Here is a 19,552-nt window from a genome sequence, read left to right on the forward strand (position 1 = left end):
CCAGAACCGAGTTCTGTGGCAGTACTAGATTCTCAAGATTCTTCTTCAACAACTGATTAAAGATGGATGGACTGTCTGTGAATCCTTGTGGAATTCGACACCATGTTAAAACGCGATCTTCCATTTTAAACGCAAAAAGGTACCTGCTCTCTTCATCCAATGGGATTGAAAAGAAAGCCTGACAAAGATCTATCACTGTGAACCATTCTGCTTGACATGGTATTTGAAACAATATTACTGATGGATTCGGTACCACGGGACAACATGAAACGACTATGTTGTTAATTTTTCGTAAATCCTGAACTATCCTAAACTTCCCGCTAGGTTTCTGCAAACCCATAATCGGGGAGTTACAAGGACTGCCCACGATTTCCTTCAGTATTCCCTGCTGTATCATTGACTCGATCACAGGCTTTATTCCCGCAATCGTTTCCTGGGACAATTTGTATTGAGGCGTTCTTGGAAACTCAACATTTGGTTTTACCAGAATTTTTACCGGTTCTACCCCTTTAATCAATCCTATATCTTCTCCTGTGAAATCCCACACCTCTGACGCCACGGCATCTCTTAAGTCTTGTGGAAGATCTTCTACAGTCAGAGTAGGATATAGTTCTACACAGAATTTTGAATTGGCCACCTTAAAGGTAGCATCATCGTCGGTAGTCTGTACCTCCACTCCTTGTGGGGTGCAGTATATGGTGCAATTCAATTTGCATAACAAATCCCTACCTAACAGACATACCGGACTCGAGTCACAAACCACAAACTGATGTTCGTTCATGTGGTTTCCAATTTTCACAGACACTGGTTCTGTCAAGGGACTAGTCATTCTTTCATTTGCGACTCCTACCACTTGAATTGTTTCCCCTGACATTGGCAAGTCTGGAACTACCGCTGATCTCAGAGTCGAACGAGTAGCTCCAGTGTCCACTAAGAACGTAGTGGGACACCCTGCCACTTCTGCCTCAACAAATGGCCCTCTCTGATCCACTTCTAGAACTGCCCCGAGGGTACAGTCTTCTTCACTGCTCACCCGTTGTCCTGTCAATGGATCAATGTAATAACATTTTTCTTCCTCGATAAACAGAGGCATTTGTCTAAAGACCTTTCCTCCAGCTGTTATCTTCGGTGGCTGTGGGAATTGGGCCCGTGGAGCCGAAGTCCCCCCTTTGGCCACCTTACTGCTTGGGACTGTCACTTTTTGCACTGGGTCTTCTTGGACCTGCTCTTCTACTTCTTGCTCTCCGTTTTCAGGGTTAAAGGGACACTCGCGTCGCCAATGCCCCACCTGGTGACACTGATGACACTTCGTCGTTTTCTTTAAAGTGGCAAAGTCTATCCTAGGTCTCTGCCCTTCTTCATTATCTTTGCTCTGACCATTTGGTTTTCGTCCCATCCCCTGCTTCTGCTGGCCACCCTTCCCAGCGGACTGCATTTGCACCACCATCAATTTCTCCTTTAGATTCTTGGCTTTAGAATCTATCTCGTCACTGCAGTACCTCGCATATCGTAAAATCTCATCTAGTGGTTTGTTCTGCCAACAGATTAAATGTTGCTGTATCATCAAACAAATATCAGGTCTCAACCCCAAGACAAACTTTGACACGAACTGCCCTATGTCTTTGGGATCCATTACATCTAGTCCACTGTATTGCTTGAATGTTTTCAACAATCTTTCATAAAACTCGTGAACTGTCTCCTTGGGTTCCTGCCTTGTTCGGTCTATTTTTACCCAATCTATGTCCTGTGGTGGTACCTTATCTTTCAGCCATGCTATTACCCTTTCATACTTTCGCATGACAATCTCAGATGGTCCATTTGTTCGAGCATCCCTCAATGGTTCAGCATTTGGCCATTCGACACTAGTCTTGCACGGGGTCCACAAATCAGATGGGACCACGATGTCAAACAACGTGTTCAAATCTATCCACAGTACTTTCGAGATTTTAACAAACCTCTCTACCTGCTTATACCATTCGACTGGATTGTCCCGCAACTTCGGAAATGAGTTGGTAAATGCGGCTAAGTCTCCTCTACTCCAGGGCACATGTACATAATTTCCATTTGATATTTCTCGCAAAGGGAATGCCTCCATCTGCATTACCCTTCCCTCAGGGGTCATCACATTTGTACTTCGCCTAACTGTGCCCTTTTTCGACCACCTTTCTTCCCATTTATCCAGTTCTCTCCACACTCTTATCCCTGTTACCAACTCTCTTATGTGTGTTTTTAATCCAGTAGTTCTCTTCTCATCTAGATCTTGGTCTGCGTACTGTAATCTGTGGTTGCTCTGCAATGCCCTTGTCCTAGACAAATCCACGGCATACTTGTCTGCCAAATCAGTCAGTTTTTCATGAAACGCTCTAGCTTTCCTAGTAATATCCTTTGCCATGAACAATAACTCATCCTGTTCATACAATTCTATCCTTTCCAAAGGCAATGTTCCATCTATTATCTCATCAACATCTGATTTTAAACTGGTAACATCAAGCCTTTTTGCCTTTATTTCAGCTTTCAAGACACTCAATTTAGCTCCTCCATCTGCATCTCTCCCATCCCAGCTCCGAGATCTACGTTTAGGTATTGGTGAATTATAGGGAGTCCTCCCCTGTTCCCATCTCTTTAAGTCCCATGCCTTTCCGTCTTCTCGGGGTGGGTGGTGAAACACTCCTTCATGCTTCATAGCCCCTCTCTCCCCCTCCGGGCTAGTTTCACGGGATGCAGGGTAAGATCTTCCATTACTCCCTCTTTCTTCCCTACTTCCCTGTGATTCCTGATTATTCGAGGCGTGGCGGGACTTATCGCTGTTCTCCTTTCTCCAATGTTGAACGTCTTCCCCGAGTGTATGATGAAGGCACCTAAACCTATTCTGAAAAGCCCGTACCGCCTCATCTCCTCCTTTCCCCCAGAGACGGGACATTTCCTCACATTCTACAATCCTAGTATTTTGTTCCGGCTGTTCTCTCTGATTTGTAGGACATGCATCCCCTCTATTCTCTTGACTTTGGCCTTCCCGGCCCTGACTACTCTCGCTGGCCCCACAATGAGATACTGTCCCGTTACCCCTGCTTTCCCACTCTGGTTCCGTTCTTGTCCTGTTACTCGGAGATACTATGGACCCGTCCCATTCCCTCAAATCAGCTCTTAACTCTGAAAAAGATCTTGGCCGCGGTCCCCTTAGATCCATTGGTCCTCTCGGACCTCCCTGTTCTGAATTGGGACCGACAGTTGTGTCTAATGGGGTGTTCCACGTTACCGAACCTGGTAATTGTTTCCATGCATTCGTCACATTCTTCCTCCTTTCCATCTCAATCCTTTCCCTATCCAATTGCCTTTGTTGTTCCCCTCTATCTCTCTCAGAATTATAGATCGAAACTATGGGTCCTATGGTAACAGGCACTTGAAGAGCGTCCGGCAATCCCACAGACTCAACCCTTTCTGTGGTTGGCGTTTTCTGCACCACAAACCTTCCCACTACACTCTGTACAGTGTTGTTTGGAGGTGTTTCTCCGCCTTTGCTAGGTGTCCATTCCGATATAGGGAGTGGTGTATACCCCTCTATCTCATTCCCATCTTCCCTTGCGAGCCCTCTATCTTCTATCAATCCCACTCTCGGAGGTGGTCTATCCATTAACAATCTGTTTATCAGATTGTCCTCCGACTCGCTTTCCTCGTCTTCTTCCATGAGGTTTCCTCCTCCTGACACCTCCCTCATCGGATACATTTTCTCCACCTCAATAGTCTGTACCCTCCAACGCTTTTCCTCCTCATCCCATTTGGAATCTCGCACTGCCCTTACCGATCGCGTCAGCCTTTGTTGACGCCTGTTCAAATTTCGGTCGTGTGCAGCCTTAATCCATGCATTAAGAGCCTCAAACTGTGTTGGTCTAGGTGAGGGTTTCAATGAGGACATGGTTGCTTTTAGCCGATGTAACACCTCTAACTTAAACGTCCCGTACTTCGGGAACTGCATTTCCTCATTTCCTTCCGTAAGCTTATTCCAAGCCCCGATCCACAATATCGTATGCAGCCCAACATTCGTTGCCATATAATGAGCTGGCGTACCCTCTGGGGGAGCCTCTTCCCCGTAATAATGTTCACTTCGTTTACGTTTAAAAATCCCTTTCAAACACTTAAAACACTTCATAGTTTCTCTTTTCTCCGCGTTTGTTTACTTCCTGATGATATTCCACCAATCTCGGCGCCGTTCTCACTAACTGGCCTATCCGTACGCGGCTTTCCTCCGACGTCACTCTAGCCGCCCAACCAGAGCGCGGCTCTAGCTAACGTCACACCAACCGCTCAATCACAGCGCGGCTCTAGCCGACGTCACCCGTCCCCCTTCGCAGCAGTTCCCCTCCTTTCTCAGCTCGTCTCCTCGGTCATGCACGCATCCCATTCATACTCTGAAAAATGATTACTTCCGTCCAAGCGATCACCTTTCTTTGACTGTACGCCCACAGTCTTTCTGTAGTTGTCACCCTAACTTGGCGAAATGTCTTTCCGTTTACTTCCAGACAATCGCCTTCTCCGATAGGTTACTCACACGCAGTAACTTTCGACCAGCGTCCGTTACTCATACACTCACTCTTACACTCCCCCTATCTTGGATCCACGGCGGTCAATGGTACCTCGTGACCTCCGTACTATGGTCGACAACTACCCTGGATGTTCGATACACCCAAAACCACTTAAGCTCTGGCCTGAACTTAAGATTTCACCAGTTCACCCGTTTACCAGGTTACCAGTTTACCAGGTTGCGCGCGCTCACAACCTTCTCTCATTCACACTACAGGCATTCAACTCCGCAAGACATTACAATACAAATACAACACAAAACACCGCAATCTATTCACGCATGACCCTTTTTATACTCACTCTCCGATACTGCTGCTTTTCTCGCACCGTCTGCACCTTTCGGCACACGATTCTTCCGCTGCTCGTCTCTCGATGTCTAGGGGCCTTGGGGTAAACTAACCTCTCTAGATTACCTTCCTCAAGAAGATAACCATCCTCTGCTACCAACTGCTAACGCGGGATTACTGGTTACTAATTATCTTACCAAATCCCATTTCCTGTCGACTGAATCGTTGGTACCTGTCTTGAGTAAAAGGTAATCTCACAATAAACAATCAATTTAAGAACTTACACCACTCTAAATGACCACTGACCAAAATTAAGTTTTAAAGATTTAATATAAAGTCAAAGATAACTGAAGATACAAACTTCTCAAAATGAGATTCAAAAGGTATATCGGTATCACTATGAACATGAATTTCTTGAATAGTCTGAGTCTGAAGAACAAAATAATAAGTACAAGCTCTAATAACATGAGCGTTGCCAAAATGAATACAAGTTGCAACCTCAAAGTCATTACAGAAAAGAAAATTAAGGTTAGTCTGTCCCTACACTACACTAAATGACATCCCTACTTAGCAAGATCTTAACCCTCTAGGTGTCAGCCGTGGTGATTTCCTAAGAAGATCACGCACTTCTCTTTGTCTCTTCTCAGATAATGGGTCTCTCCTGATCAGCCTATCTGCCTACCCATCCGCTTCCTTAGGCTCCCAAAATCATCTGCTCTGCTCTCCTCCCGGGTCACTTTCCCTAATACCAAATCACATTTCCAATAGAAACGCCCCTTGGGACGCCCCTCACGTGGTACATCTTTGCGCGGCAACCTCCATGATGGTACTCTTGAAGACCCTCGTTAAAGTTGACCTTGGTTCCCAGGCTTCTTCTTCAGTGCGCTGATACCCCCTGAAATTCCTGGAAACTCCTACAGGCCTGCGCAAGGCGCCACTGAACAAAGTCCCTTTCATTCGAGCTGATTAGGACCCTCGCACCTGCATACAGCTCGTCCTGCAGTGGGCCTCAAATTCCAGACTTCACCATATCTTAGGCCATAAAACACTCTCAGAGCTCCATACTGGACACCTCACGACCTCTCCTCTAACGAGCACATGACGATTTAAACTACATGACATTATCTGCTCTGGCCTACTTGATTTACATGCAGCAGGTTCCTGCACTCTTAAAACGTTAACTTGATTTAAACAGCAAACATTCTTAACTAGCATACGTTTCTAAAATAACACATCTATAAAGCATATACTTTTAACCCTAAGTTCAATAGTACATTTTGAAAGAACCATGTCAACCTTGTCTCACATTATTTTAGCAGCACGTTTAGATTTGCTTGTGAATTGCCATGAGGCCTACACAAAATACTGGGTTTTAGAGTTACATTCAACTCTTACATTATTCCTTTAACATGAGAACGTGAGGTTTTCATATTCATCCCAAACATTTCTACATTAGTCTCACACAGTTATGATTATTGTTACTCTACTTAAACATTCTACGCATTTCACCACTGAATATAAGACACTCGGTGTATTTCACTTCTAAATATAAACACTCTGGTGCAAAGTACATGTTAACTAACTACGTGCTTGTAAATATGGCGTACTTATACATTTTTCAAACTTGTGCTCTCTCAGTACATTGGCTGCAGTCGCAAACTGATTTTGTACATCGGGTCATAATGATTAAATTAACAAACTGAACCTCATGTTGGTATACTCTAAAATCCTACATTTTAAGAGGGTAGCAAGCAGTTTTTTTTTCATTAATGCCACATTGCAAGATTCCATTTATTTTCAGCGCTCTCGTATTTAAAGTATTTTTGAAAGGGCCGATACAGCCATAGCCCATAGGTGACAATCGGAGACGGGTACACAGATCACATTATGGCAGTCAAACACAACGTGCAGGTTTTTAGAGGTAGGGAACCTACTTTTAATGTTAGTGCGGTTACATAGTATCACTCGTAAGAGTGGTAAACATGCTCATAAGAAAACGGCCCAGAACCACAATGATTGGCCGAGGTGTTGTAGCAGTTGAATAGTTGCGATAGATTGATTTAAATTTGATAAACAATCAGCATTTCCGAAAGGCTGTATTAAGCAGAGTGCACTTGTTTTCGGTGCATAAAAGTAGGATATGTGAGGAGCCTTTGGTCATCAGCACACTTTGTATTGGCTCCTTAAATTTAGAAGTGGTGACTTTTATAGCCTTATAAATACCTTATAAGTCTCAAAATGTTGTTTGGCGATAGTGTTCCTTCAAAACAGGTTTCTTTTCCAACCAACCTGCTTGCCTTTTCCCCGGCCTAATTGTAGGTATCAAGAACTCCTTCTATTCAGATTGAGGGAGGTGGACAGAGAGTTATTCTGTTATTTGTTTTCTACAAATGTATACCTTTCTGACTCACCCTAGACTGTGATTAGGCAAGTGGTGCGTTCTGAAAAAACTAAGAACAAGCCACTGTTCATTCGTCTTGCCCGTCTGCCCTTGGGTTGGTGACACCTGGACAATCTACATTAACAGCGTCTTTCATAAGCTTTCAAGATCAAGTATGGATAGTGAGATAGAACAACATTTGTCCGTTCTACATCAGTCTGTTTGAGTGCCATCGGGGACAAATAAGTGACTTTTAAGAACCATTCTAAAGGCCCTCGGTGAGATCGCAGATATTAGGTTGAGTTGGAGTGAAAGGGTACATTAGGGGAAATTAGCAGAATGTTATGGTGTGATAATCCAGTGCTCTGCATGGGAGTCAGGGAGACAGGAAAAGGCGTAGAAGAATGTAATTGTTCAGATCTGGAGGACTGGGGGAAAAGCCACGGACCTTCGCTCAGTAGAACAGGAGACGTGCCACATTTTTACGATCCCCAGTACTATATAGCTGACTCCCAGTTCCATTAGTTGTATGGAAATGTATCTCGTTTGAATATCTTGAAAATCTTGCACTGCTCCCGCCCTTATAGGCCAAGCCCTACATACAGCTCTTTAGATACGAGATGTGCAGTCAACTTATATGCATTTAAAAAAATGAAACAAATCGGCTATGCTATTTGTTACGCAAATGAGTAAATAAGGATAACTACATATCGAACTGCCCCGTTCTTACCCGTCAATAAGCATCAACTGACAAAATTAACATATCTGATATGTTTTCTCTGGTTAGCACGGCTATACTCCATAGAGATGGGGGAAGAAAGGTAACCAGCATGAAGACTGTTTACCAATTTATTAAAGCTCTCAATGAGAAGAGAACCTTGAAAATGCATTTCATACGACAGAAGACCTGTCCATTTGAGGGAGCTCGTGGAATAAACAAAAATGTGACGATGTCACCCATAGCCAGTTGCAACCTTGTTCTGTTTTCAGGAGGGCACATAGTCTGGCGTGCTGTCAAGCAAGAAATGTGCTACTGGCCATAAATGCTGGAATGGCAAGGATGTTTTCAACCTGTACAGAAAACACTGAAAAAAAGACCTTCGGCTGTAACACCGGGTTCAAATAGTTAAAAGTATGTTTGTTAATACAGGCATATGGTTATTCAGTGATATTTGTACCGCGTGTCTTGTAGCAATAAAAGTTTCTCAGCCTTCATGATCCAATAAAAAAAAGAAAATGCCCTTTGAGAGGCCCTTTCAATCGTCCTCATACTGCTAGCTAGAAAAACGAGCATTATAATTAGTTATTCACAGTTCATGTATTTTTTGGGTGTTATTGTACAGTGCCGACTAAAGTCAGAGCCTCGCTTACAACAGACAATTATAGAGGGTTCAGTGGTGTCACAGAGAACATACATATTTACTAGGAAGACTTACAAAATTACTGTGGATACTCTTAAATGTGGGGGGGAATTCTCCGAGATAAGACTGGGAAGGTACTTAAATAACAGAATATTCTCTTGGGAAAGGAAAACATCAATGAAATAGGAAAGATAGCAAGGCGCAATTGTCTATTATGTCCGCAGTACAATGTGATTGTTGTGGATCGGTTTGTGCACCAGGAGGTTGAAATCATTAATGACTGAATAATGTTAACTCCAAGAAATGCCATCTTGTAAGTTAAAACACTAATAAATCAAAAGAATCCTAGTAAATAACATGCTGGCAGGGTACAATGGAAATGGAACGCCGCACTGAAAATAGTGGTAGGAGCACCAACTTCTCTAAAACAAGTATTTAAATCAAATCTGTCTTTGCAAGAACAAACCTGGTCAACTCATGCCCTCCTTGTAAATTTTGGAAAACAATTATGAACGAGGGATACAATCCCTTGCCGACTCATAATCCATACACTTCTCATATGATCTACATGGAACTACATGGGAAGGGCCAAGAAAATGAATATTTGGTTACTTTCAAAAATATTTATTTTCTTTCCCCAAAATATCATATGCAGGAGTAGAGTACTTGTAATTTAAAAAAGCATTCCGATTGTTCGGAATAATTTCAAGAAGTTAATCTATCTAAACGTGAAGATGGCTTTAATGTGCAAACATTGCACTCATCGAGGAGGAATGTAATTGTGCAGATAAAATCAGGGCTTTAAGTGGGATGGAAAAACTGGAGGGTCTCTCAAAGGGGCGTGGCCAATGTAATTAAGGGTGTGGCTTAAAACACAAACTAAAAATCTGTGCTTAGCATAGTGTGCCGCCCGACTTGTATTTTGTTGCTTCTGTCATTGTACCCTGATATATGATACAACAAGTAACATCATACCTACAACAAGTCAGGACTATTGGCTTTGTCAATGGTCACTGGCGTAGCTAAAGGGGGCGGGGGGGAGTGGGGGCGGTCCCCCCGAGGCAGCACTATTATGGGGACGGCGGGCACATGTGCAGCGGCTGTTGCTGAGCAGCCAGGCTGTTTGGCGACTGCAACAACACACCAGTACGAACATTCAGAACAGGCCCATTCGTCCCCTTCTGATGCGGTCGAAGCATGCCTTTGAGTGCCTTGACAATGGCTGCCACGGTGGCCTTATAACTAAACTTTAAATTTTAGAACCTAGTGGAGGCACAGTGGGAAACAATGAGGTCTCAGACTATGGGAATGGGATAACATCAGACTTAGTCGGCGAACTGCAAATATTAAGGCAGGATTAAATGGATTTGACAAAACCTATATCCTCTTACAGAAGGTTCTTCGTCCTCACAGCGTGTGCTGGCGTCGGAGAAGACATGTTGGAGGGCAGACGTTGGTGATCGTATTGCACATTGTACTCTAGTCCCTGTGTGCCATGTTTGGAGTTTGTGAATGATATAAATAGAAACACAGTAAAAAGAGAATGTGGCAAATTATATCTCTTGAAGCATTGACTTCATTTGGAAATCCATCCCTGGACAGAAATCGAAATAGTACTATCTTCAGAAATCAAGAGAGGATATATTCTTCACTTATGAACCAGATTCATTCTTCGTGCTATACATATTATACTCCATTTTTTAAAAATTATCGTGGCTGCTCCAGAAGAAGGCGCTGGTCCGCCGAAACGCGCGTAGAGATATAATTTGCCACATTCTCTTTTTACTGTGTTTCTATTTTATGTATATCCATATACACAATTGGATTTCTCTTTTTTAATGATGTTCTGATTTTTTATTTTTGTGTTATATTTGCCAATTGCTGATATTGAATTTGTAACATGAAATTATGTGTTTTGATAACTCTGAATAAAATTGTACTCTTTTTAGCAAAAACCAATGTTGTAGCTCAGTCCCTTCCTATTTTTATTGTTTTTGTTGCCTAGATTGGTACATATCATTCATTTGTTTTTCCCTGGTCTAGGAACTGCATTTCCGTGTATTCAGGGGGTCCTTGTTAAATATATGCTTATATTTGGAGTTTGTGACAGATGAAAACTAAAACTGGGCCTTTTTCGCCAAAGTGATGGCAAATGGTGAGCTAACGCCAGCGAGATGTTTGCTTTCAAGGCTTAATTATAAACAAAATAAGTGGCAGGGCTCTCATAAGGAGGCCACTACAGCTTGCACCACACATTGCCCCTGCTGTGCTGCCAATGATAGTGACCATCATACTCCTACAAGTGTGACTATTCAGACTAATTCAGGCCCCAAAGCCATAAAAATGACTTGGGCGGCATTTTAATGTATATTGATTTAATAATTAACTGTTGTTGGGGTCATCTCTAAATTAGCCAGACAGCACCAACTTGTGGCAGGCTGTCACAAGCACCGGTGTTGACAGTTAAGTGTTGGTGCCCAGCACCGGAAACCACCTGCTCAAATTAAGCACTGCTTTCAAGCAGGCGCTGGAAACTCTGGAGTTACATTTCTAAGAGCACACATAGAGGGTCTGCTGCTCAGAAACATTTGAGAGAGTAAAAGATTTGGAATCTGATGGTATATGCTGTATTAATGGTTAAGGATTGTCCCACACAAGAGCCATGATGGACTACATAAACGGTTGGCCCTTGCGTTTGTTTTTAGGCCCAGTGCATGAGTTATTTGGCAGGGGCCAACAGTATACATCATGGAATAATAATTGGTGAGATAACCCCGGGCGGTTAAAGTATTTCTTGGAGAGATTTCTAAAGTATTTCTTGGAGAGATTTCTGTTTTGTAGTATAGAAGGTTAATGTGCTTGCAAAGCACATCATGTAATATGCAGATGATAGAATGTTTTTTTTTTAATGTAGCTAGGTAAGTGGGTTATTTCTTTGAACACAGATCCTTTCGTTACTAGTAAGCCTTACAATATAGCACAGTGAGCTATGTCGGATATGTGACTGCTACACCTTTTAACCCTCACTGACTTATGCAACACATCTTATACACTGATTTAGACAATTGCATGAAAATAGTGCTATTTAAATTGTGTGCAAATACTGGGACAGACCAACACATATGACATTCTTACAGTTCATGCACTTACATTAAGGGACCTAACAAAGTCAAAAGCATGCCTCTTTTAAGTACCTGTGAAGAGATAACAAGCTGTGTGCTTTTGTATCCCTCCGTTGCATTTATATTTAAGTGTGAGGTTCCAAGACTAATGGCACCTTAATTTGCCCTTTATCTTTGGCCCATCTGGAGGTGAAGATAAAAAAAGCCCCCCTCGCTGCCAGCACATTGCTGATGGGAATGAAAAGCAGACAATGAGCAGGTGCTGCTGAACGTGTCCAGGAGTCTAAAAATGACACCGGGACAAGTTCATCATATTTCTGTGTGGTCCAACTTCTTGGTAGGGTGGACGGCGTTTATCCTGTTAAAACAGTGGGTGGACCCAACCAGCACCTCTGCTCCGACCTTTGCTTTCACCTGCAGTGGAGTAGAGAGTGGCGTTGTAACTTAAATCCTGCCAATCCACCCTCGCTGCTCACCGTCCTTTTTTCCCAGCCCCTCGGCCATGGGCGGCAATCTGAGGGATAGCCCCGGACGCCAGAAGCTCTAGCTACGCCACTGTCATTGGTTGTTAGTTGCATAAGATAAATAAGCAGCAACTATGGCTTGTTGTATATAATATTGAAAAAGCTTCCACTTAGAGCCCTGGTGACACCATGACAGTGTTGCTGCTCCCAAGTTTCAAAAAGAGAAGGCAAATCCAGAGAGAAAATGACTCTCTTTAAAGGATTTTCCTTCCCTCGGGACGCTCACCTGGCATGATGCCATAACCTCCACTTGTGAGAAGTGAGCATGTGCACACTAGTGAGAATTGAGCAGTGTGCGGTCCAGCACATGGATGTGCCTGCTGTCACTGCAGTCCGGAAAAAAGACAGACTGCAGTGACAGCAGACAAAAAACAGATCCCGAAAGAGACCTGTTTCGAGGCCCCCTTTAAAAAAACTACTGGTTCTCAGGCCCGGTGAGACCCGGCCCACTTAAAGCCCTGGATAAAATGCAAAGGGACTGATTCACAAAAGCATTGAGTACAGGAAGTAGAACTCATTTAGGTACTTTCACACACCTTTGTGAATCGGCCCCGAAATGTTAAAACTTCCTGTTAGTGCACATGCATTGAAGTCACAGCCCTCTCAATTTGTGCTAAATATGAATATTTCCTGAATCTTCACATTTTACTCCCCCTTCTAGATATTTTGGGACCAATTAACAAAGGTATGTAAGAGTACATAAAAGCAGGGCACGAGTTGGGGTACCACGCGGGTGGACGGCGTACCCCCCACTTATTTTCCAGAGTGTACGCCATCCACCTTGCTTATCAAAATGCCGTCCACCCTGTTATGCTCATCCAAAGCATGATAAAGCGCGCACCAACCAAACCACGCATTTCCAGGTGATTGCCTCGGACTGTCGGTAACCACGCCCCTGTGGGAACCTACCAGTAGACGCTGTGATCTGCGACCAATCAGTGGTCGTAGCAGACGTCACTGGATGGGTGTGTCTGCAACTCGGCAGTCCCGCCCTCGTGCTCCAAGCCCTTTATTTTTCGTGCTTGTCTGCTTAGGTTCCTTTCTTTTTTGGAAGTGATCGGATCCGGATATCGACGTGTCTCCCGGCTCGCCCTCTCTTCCTGGCCTTGCCTGCTGCCTGACCTGCCTCCCGCTCGAGACTTCCCTTTCTGCCTGGCCTCACCTGCTGCCTGACCTGCTCGAGACTCCACTTTCCTTCCGGGCCTCGCCTGCTGCCTGACATGCCTTGCTTGTCCGTGGCATCTACGATCTACACCTAGGAAAACATTTTCGGCTTGGCGATGGTTGGTGACAGTTTCAAGGTAAGAAGTGTTCAATGCTGAATACTGAATGATAGATCTGCTGCACATGTGATGTCACTTCCTGGCGTGATGTCACTTCCTGCCGTGATATTACTTCCTGCCTTGATGTCATTTCCAGACAGGAGAGTCCCCCCACTTCTTTTTTTCAGGAATAGTGCCCTGCATAAAAGAGTACTGCATGAGTGCTACCTTACATATTCCAAAATGCCTTTTTGAATAGGCCTTACAGGGGTCATGTAATCTTGAACTCAAAGGGTCATACCCGTTTTTCTGCCATGGTCTGACTTACGAGCGAGATCCATATCTTCTGCCCTGCCATCCTTTGGACTTCGCGACGAGGGTCACATCCGTAACTCTGCCATCCCTCGGGTTTACGAGCGAGAGTCATGCCCGTTTCCCTACTCTGGTTTAGAAGTAAAGCTCAACATGTCACATCATGCACGCTAAAACACATCGCAACCTGGAGACACCAACCGAGGAGAAAGCAAGCAACATACTGCTGTCATTTCTCTTTCAACGCCCTGTGGAGAAGCGTGGCTCAGTGGTTAGAGGCGGCAGACCCGGAAGCTGAGATCAGCCGTGGACCTGGGTTCGATTCCCCGCCTCGGCGGGTCTCGGGCTCAAAAATTCCACGGTCTCGACAATTCTCGCTCCGGTGCCTACTCGACTCACGGGATCACACTCTGCGACTCTGGGCAATAGCTTGCTTAATCTCCACTACGGCCCCTCGCGGCGGGATGCCTGGCTTTCACCTTGTGAATACCCTGCCGGGGTATCTCACAGGGGAATACCAGGACGGGTTCCCTAAGCAAGCGCCTTGAGACCCCTGGGTGATTAGTGCGCTATATAAATCGAAATACATTTACATTTACATTTGGTTTAACTGTGTCAAAACACCCGAGCGTAAAGTCACCGCTGGGTGGGGGGCAATTGAAGCATGTTTACTTGAAACGCCTACAAGAGGTTTTGTCTCTAAAGCAAAACCTGCCAAAATATATTATAGGGGATTGCAACAAAATCGGGCATTCTTTCCTAGAAATAAATATGAATGGAAATGTCAGCGCGGGAGGGTTGAGGATACCGGGCCTAACGGATAGAGCTGCCGACCTTTGAACCGAGGGATGACGTTCGAGACGTAGCTTTATTTCAACGTCCTACAATTCGAAGCAAATCAGTTAATCTCTCCGTGCCTAAAAAAATGAATCCGACTTCGTGTAATGTAATCTGGTGCTTATGTAAAAAGTTCTTGGGCCAAGATCGCGCTGTAGAAAGACTGCAAAAATAATACATAACTAAATGATGTATCTATAACAGAAAACATTTTTTTTAAAGGCACATACTTAACAGAACCAGCAGTGCTGTCCGAGCTGTTCTGCTGGGTCGTCTGCTGGTACATAAATAGTGAAAAGCACTTGTCCGCACATTTTCCTGGGTGGCCTCTGCAGGCCGCGGGCTCGCTATTGCAGTCAGAGCAGTGCGCGGAGAGGCCAGCAGAGGGCATCCGCACAACAAACACAAGCCGACAGACCGCCTTGGATGGCAGTCACGCCAAGCCTGGACCGTGCCCGGGAACGCTGCGGACGTTTCCACCAGCAGGGCCGAGGGTGAAGGGGCAGCACAGGCCATTCCCAGGCGGTCTGCCATGCCACCAGCCGAGGGAGTCCGTCCCCTCCCCAGCCCAAGAGAGTGCGACTCTCGACCTCGAAGCTAGCTCAACGACTGCCCCGGTGCTTCATGTCTGTGGCGGGACGGGAGGCGCGCGGGGGCCAGGGGACGCGAAGGCAGGCACATACCACTGTTTATATTAACAACGCAGGGAGAGAGCTCTTCAACGAGGGACGATTTATTTATTGCGAGGCTCCAGAACACTTGCGTCGCGATATGTGGTTAATGTGTATATATGTTTTTGTGATTTTCATTCCGCCATAGTCGAGTCAGGTACTTTTCCGCCTTACTCAGAACCGCGTTCTTTACAACAAGAAACTCCTCAAGGCTAACTCAGCCTGTCATCCGCCACGCTCAATAAAAGAAATACCTTCGCATTGCGCAATACAATCATTACCTGCGCACAAGGGCCATTCAGACCCCGTGCTTTTTAAACCGAATATTATAACTTAGTTCACTTACAGACTCTTCATGATAGGAATCTTTATTAAATGAGTGCTAATTACTGGGCACGAGCAGGTGGCAGAAGACACCCGCTGAGAGACGCCTAAATAATGCCATACAGCTTCAAGCACTAGAGTGGCTCGACCTGGCTCTGCAGAAGTTAGGCACTCAGGGCTAGACAGACATGTTTTGTGCACATGAGTCTTACTTGGGGCGCAAAATATGCACTTCACGAATGTAAATACCACGCGACGAGCCACAAATCACTAGTCCGTGTTTTTTGGTAATCCTCGAGAAGAAAGATCAGAAACTTCTCAGTTTCTTTGTGGACATAACTCTTGCAGGTTGTTTTCAATACAGAAAATGCATGTACATTTTCTCTGGTTAAAATTGGGAATAAGGACTTCCCAGCGTGTCAAAGAGGAGGGAATAAGAATAACCCATATTTTCATTAAGTGTAGCACGAGAGATCCCCTGGCGATAAACATTTTCCACAATTGCAGGGGCAAATCTTCAGGGGGCACTTGCGGTATGACACCGCCCTAATAAATGTATTTTCTGCTAAATAGTTGAGTTCAGGTGCTTTAATTCTGGTATGGTGATGTGACGGTCGGGTTTCAACAGGAAAGTTAACCTACACTAGTGGTGTTCCCCACTGCTATTTAAGCAGTGCACCAAATAAAATGATGATAACAGGACGTTATTATCATTTTATTTTTCTATATCGGTACTCGGAGCCAGGTGGGGCGAGGCTGGGCCCCGTGACGCCAAGTTGAGTGAGGAATGGTTTGCACTCCTCTAAGTGCACATAACAGTTTGGCCGGCCCTCCAGGCCAGCCAAACCGCAATTCGCGCTTGGCATGTTCTCCATTGGGCTGTGTTGCACAGCCCCGTGGAGAACATGTCCAGCTTCCCCAGGCACTGCCTTAGCATAAAAAAAACACAATTCCCGTAATTTTTAAATAGAAATATCAATGCAGTAGTCAAACTAATAAAATTGTAATTTCAATTTAGAATATTCATTCGTATTTATTCAAAAAAGTTAAAAATGAAAGATACACATCTTTCTACATAAAACAAGAAAACAATTCATTAAAAATACAAGTAAAAAACAAATCATATCAATGCAACAGATTATAACAATCCATAAGTGTTGTAACTCATACATAGAAAAGCTCTACCACACTAGTTATCCTACTTCTTCTCATGACCCGCATAAAAAAAGACAGTAAAGTAGTTTGACCTAACCCCTTGTCAAATACTTGTACACATTCTGGAACAGTGGATATAGTAAACCCAGCAATCAATATTACAATAACTTCAACATTTGATCGGATAGGGTTGTTCCTTGAATTCTGTGACCCCAGCGTCGACGCGTTTCGATGGTATGTGAATTATTCTCCCATCTTTATCAAGACTCAAACACATTTTTGTCTCTTAATCTTCTATTCGTGTCGGTTTTTCTGTTAATCCTCCTTAATAGGGGTCTTTGTTTGGCTGTATCACTTCCTGGGTTTCATGCTTGTCCAGGTTGCGCTTTCTTTTAGCTGCTACCTCCCTTATTACACCAATCTGATTCGTAGTTGTGCCTAATGTTCCCTCATTCAGCATGGGATAAAAAGTGTTTCTTTCCTTTTTAGTTTGTATTTACGATGTCCTTATGTTTCTTTAAATGGTTGCAAAACGTGAAGCGGTAGTTTAGATACACTCCCTGACACACGATGATTGGACATGCGGTGTTAAATCAATCTGCCGTCTTTGTTCCAAATAACCCTTGAATTTGGGGAAACTGTTCTTGCCGCTTCACCTTCACCTCGGTTGAGACTGCCTTAGCATCCACAATATAAGCAAAAAACTCCTCACAGCGACTGACACAGGTTCAGCATCACAATCCCTATTTTTACACTTTCAGAGTTCTGTGCATCTGCTTCCGGCACCTGCAGCCATACTCTGGATGCCGCTGGTATCCAGAGTAGGCAAAGTTTTTTAGAAATGGAAGGTGAACCGGATATGGAGTCAAAGTCATATATTTTAGTCCATTATTTCACTTTATTGGTACAGGAGTAAAAGTGGTCATCAGCCAATGTGTTTCGTTCCTTTGACCCAAGGAACTTCATCAGGGTTCAATATAACAAGTGGAATATATTGTATTATCTTCCGTGGTTCGTAACAGAAATGTAGTATCTCCGGATGTCACCCCACAGAGTCCCGGTTCGTAATCGGGTACTTCTGTGTCCTGATGACCTGCAGCTGGCACACTTGTTATATTGAGCCCTGATGAAGTTCCTTGGGTCAAAGGAACGAAACGCGTTGGCTGATTACCGCTTTTACTCCTGTATGCAATAAAGGGAAATAATGGACTAAAATATATGACTTTGACTCCATATCTGGGGCACCCTCCATTTCTAAAAAACACTGCCTGAGCATCCAAAGAGGTTGCTCAGACTGCTTCTGCAATGTTGTGATTGGCTGGGAGAGCTCGGATGCCTGAGTGTTTCCGGTGCCGTAGCAGACCTGAAGAGGACAGAGAAGAGGCGGCCCGGCGCAACGGCGAAGGAAAAGGAAAGTATATGTTTTTATTATTTTTTTTTAACCCCTCAACGCTGTGCCTTTAAAGTTGATTGTCTACTGTTCAAATCTCTTCACGGCCATGGCCCAGGTTTCATAAACAGCCTTATAACACGCTACTCCCCATCACGCAACCTTCGCTCAGCCCATCTTCAACTCCTGACAATCGCCACTTTTAAGCTGAAGCGACCAGGAGGCAGTAGGTTTGCTACTTTGGCCCCAAGATTCTGGAATTCCATTCCCTTGGAAATCAGGTCTAGTACTAATTTACTGAAATCCAGAAACTCTCTAAAAACTTGGCTTTATACTCAGGCCTTCGAATAAACTGACCGACCCAGTATCAGCCCCTCCTAGAACCAGCGCAATGAAGCAAACGGGAGTACGATCGCTTTAGAAAACTCTTTTAACATTACATTAACAATCCGTTCCAGGCCCTCCGCCTCACCGACCCCTGTTCTGAGGCAGCCACCACTGATCTACACACAGACAAAAACACACACACACACACTTTTCCCTCTCTGTTTTGAAAGTCTCCAACAACGTTGTCTATTGTACAAAATAATGTGTTGTCTCTCACTTAGTAGCCTTATCAATCTGTATCTGTCTCTCTTACCATTGCCCCTTTGTTAGAAAATCTGGAGCTCACCGTCCCTGAATCTTACTGACCAATCTACGCCCCTGGATGATAGTAAAAAATAAATATACATGTTTTGATGTACATTTCAGCATTAATGGAAAAACAAAGAGCACCCTTGAATTTCAAGGTTGAGCCTGCCCAGATGCCTCCTGGTATCTGGGCAAGACTGAATGATGAAGCATGCCACTAGAGAACCCACAGTGGGTGAGAGTCCTTATAAATAACCCTGAGGATTGTTTCGGAGAGTGCTTGTGAGTGACTGTTCCCCCAAAAACTATGTTTACTTTCTCTTTGATTTACTGACTGGTCTCATATTCACCTGATGCTCCACGGACAAACATGAACAAAGGAAGCAAATAAGGTGTGTGCCTTTAAAACCGCAAACAGATAGGTGAGGGGATTTTGCCAAAAGAGGAATCTCAAGATTCAACAAGGTTATTGTTAACCAAGTCAGTTCCAAATTTCAAACAAGCACCCCCTTACATACAGAGTCATAACAAAATTCACACTTTGTCCATTACAGTTTTTTAATTTTGTAATTATTTTCCAATTTTGTCACACTTGACTTGTAATGCAGCGTCTATCAGTAGGTTCTGTGGTACATCTGAGTTTTAAACATCTCTACAGGTCTCCTCAAAGTGCCTTAAGGGCACTAGAAGAAGAGTTCATATTTATGGCTGAGATG

General features: G+C 44.1%; 1 protein-coding gene across 24 annotated transcripts in view; it reads right to left on the reverse strand.

The window, feature by feature from the left end:
- Nucleotides 1-19,552, reverse strand: part of TCF4 (transcription factor 4) — a 990,735-nt gene that overhangs the window by 528,009 nt on the left and 443,174 nt on the right. The gene's annotated exons all lie outside the window — the stretch shown is intronic.

Source organism: Lissotriton helveticus, chromosome 2_1 (genome assembly GCF_964261635.1).
Source record: "Lissotriton helveticus chromosome 2_1, aLisHel1.1, whole genome shotgun sequence".
In the NCBI taxonomy this organism is placed as follows: domain Eukaryota; kingdom Metazoa; phylum Chordata; class Amphibia; order Caudata; family Salamandridae; genus Lissotriton; species Lissotriton helveticus.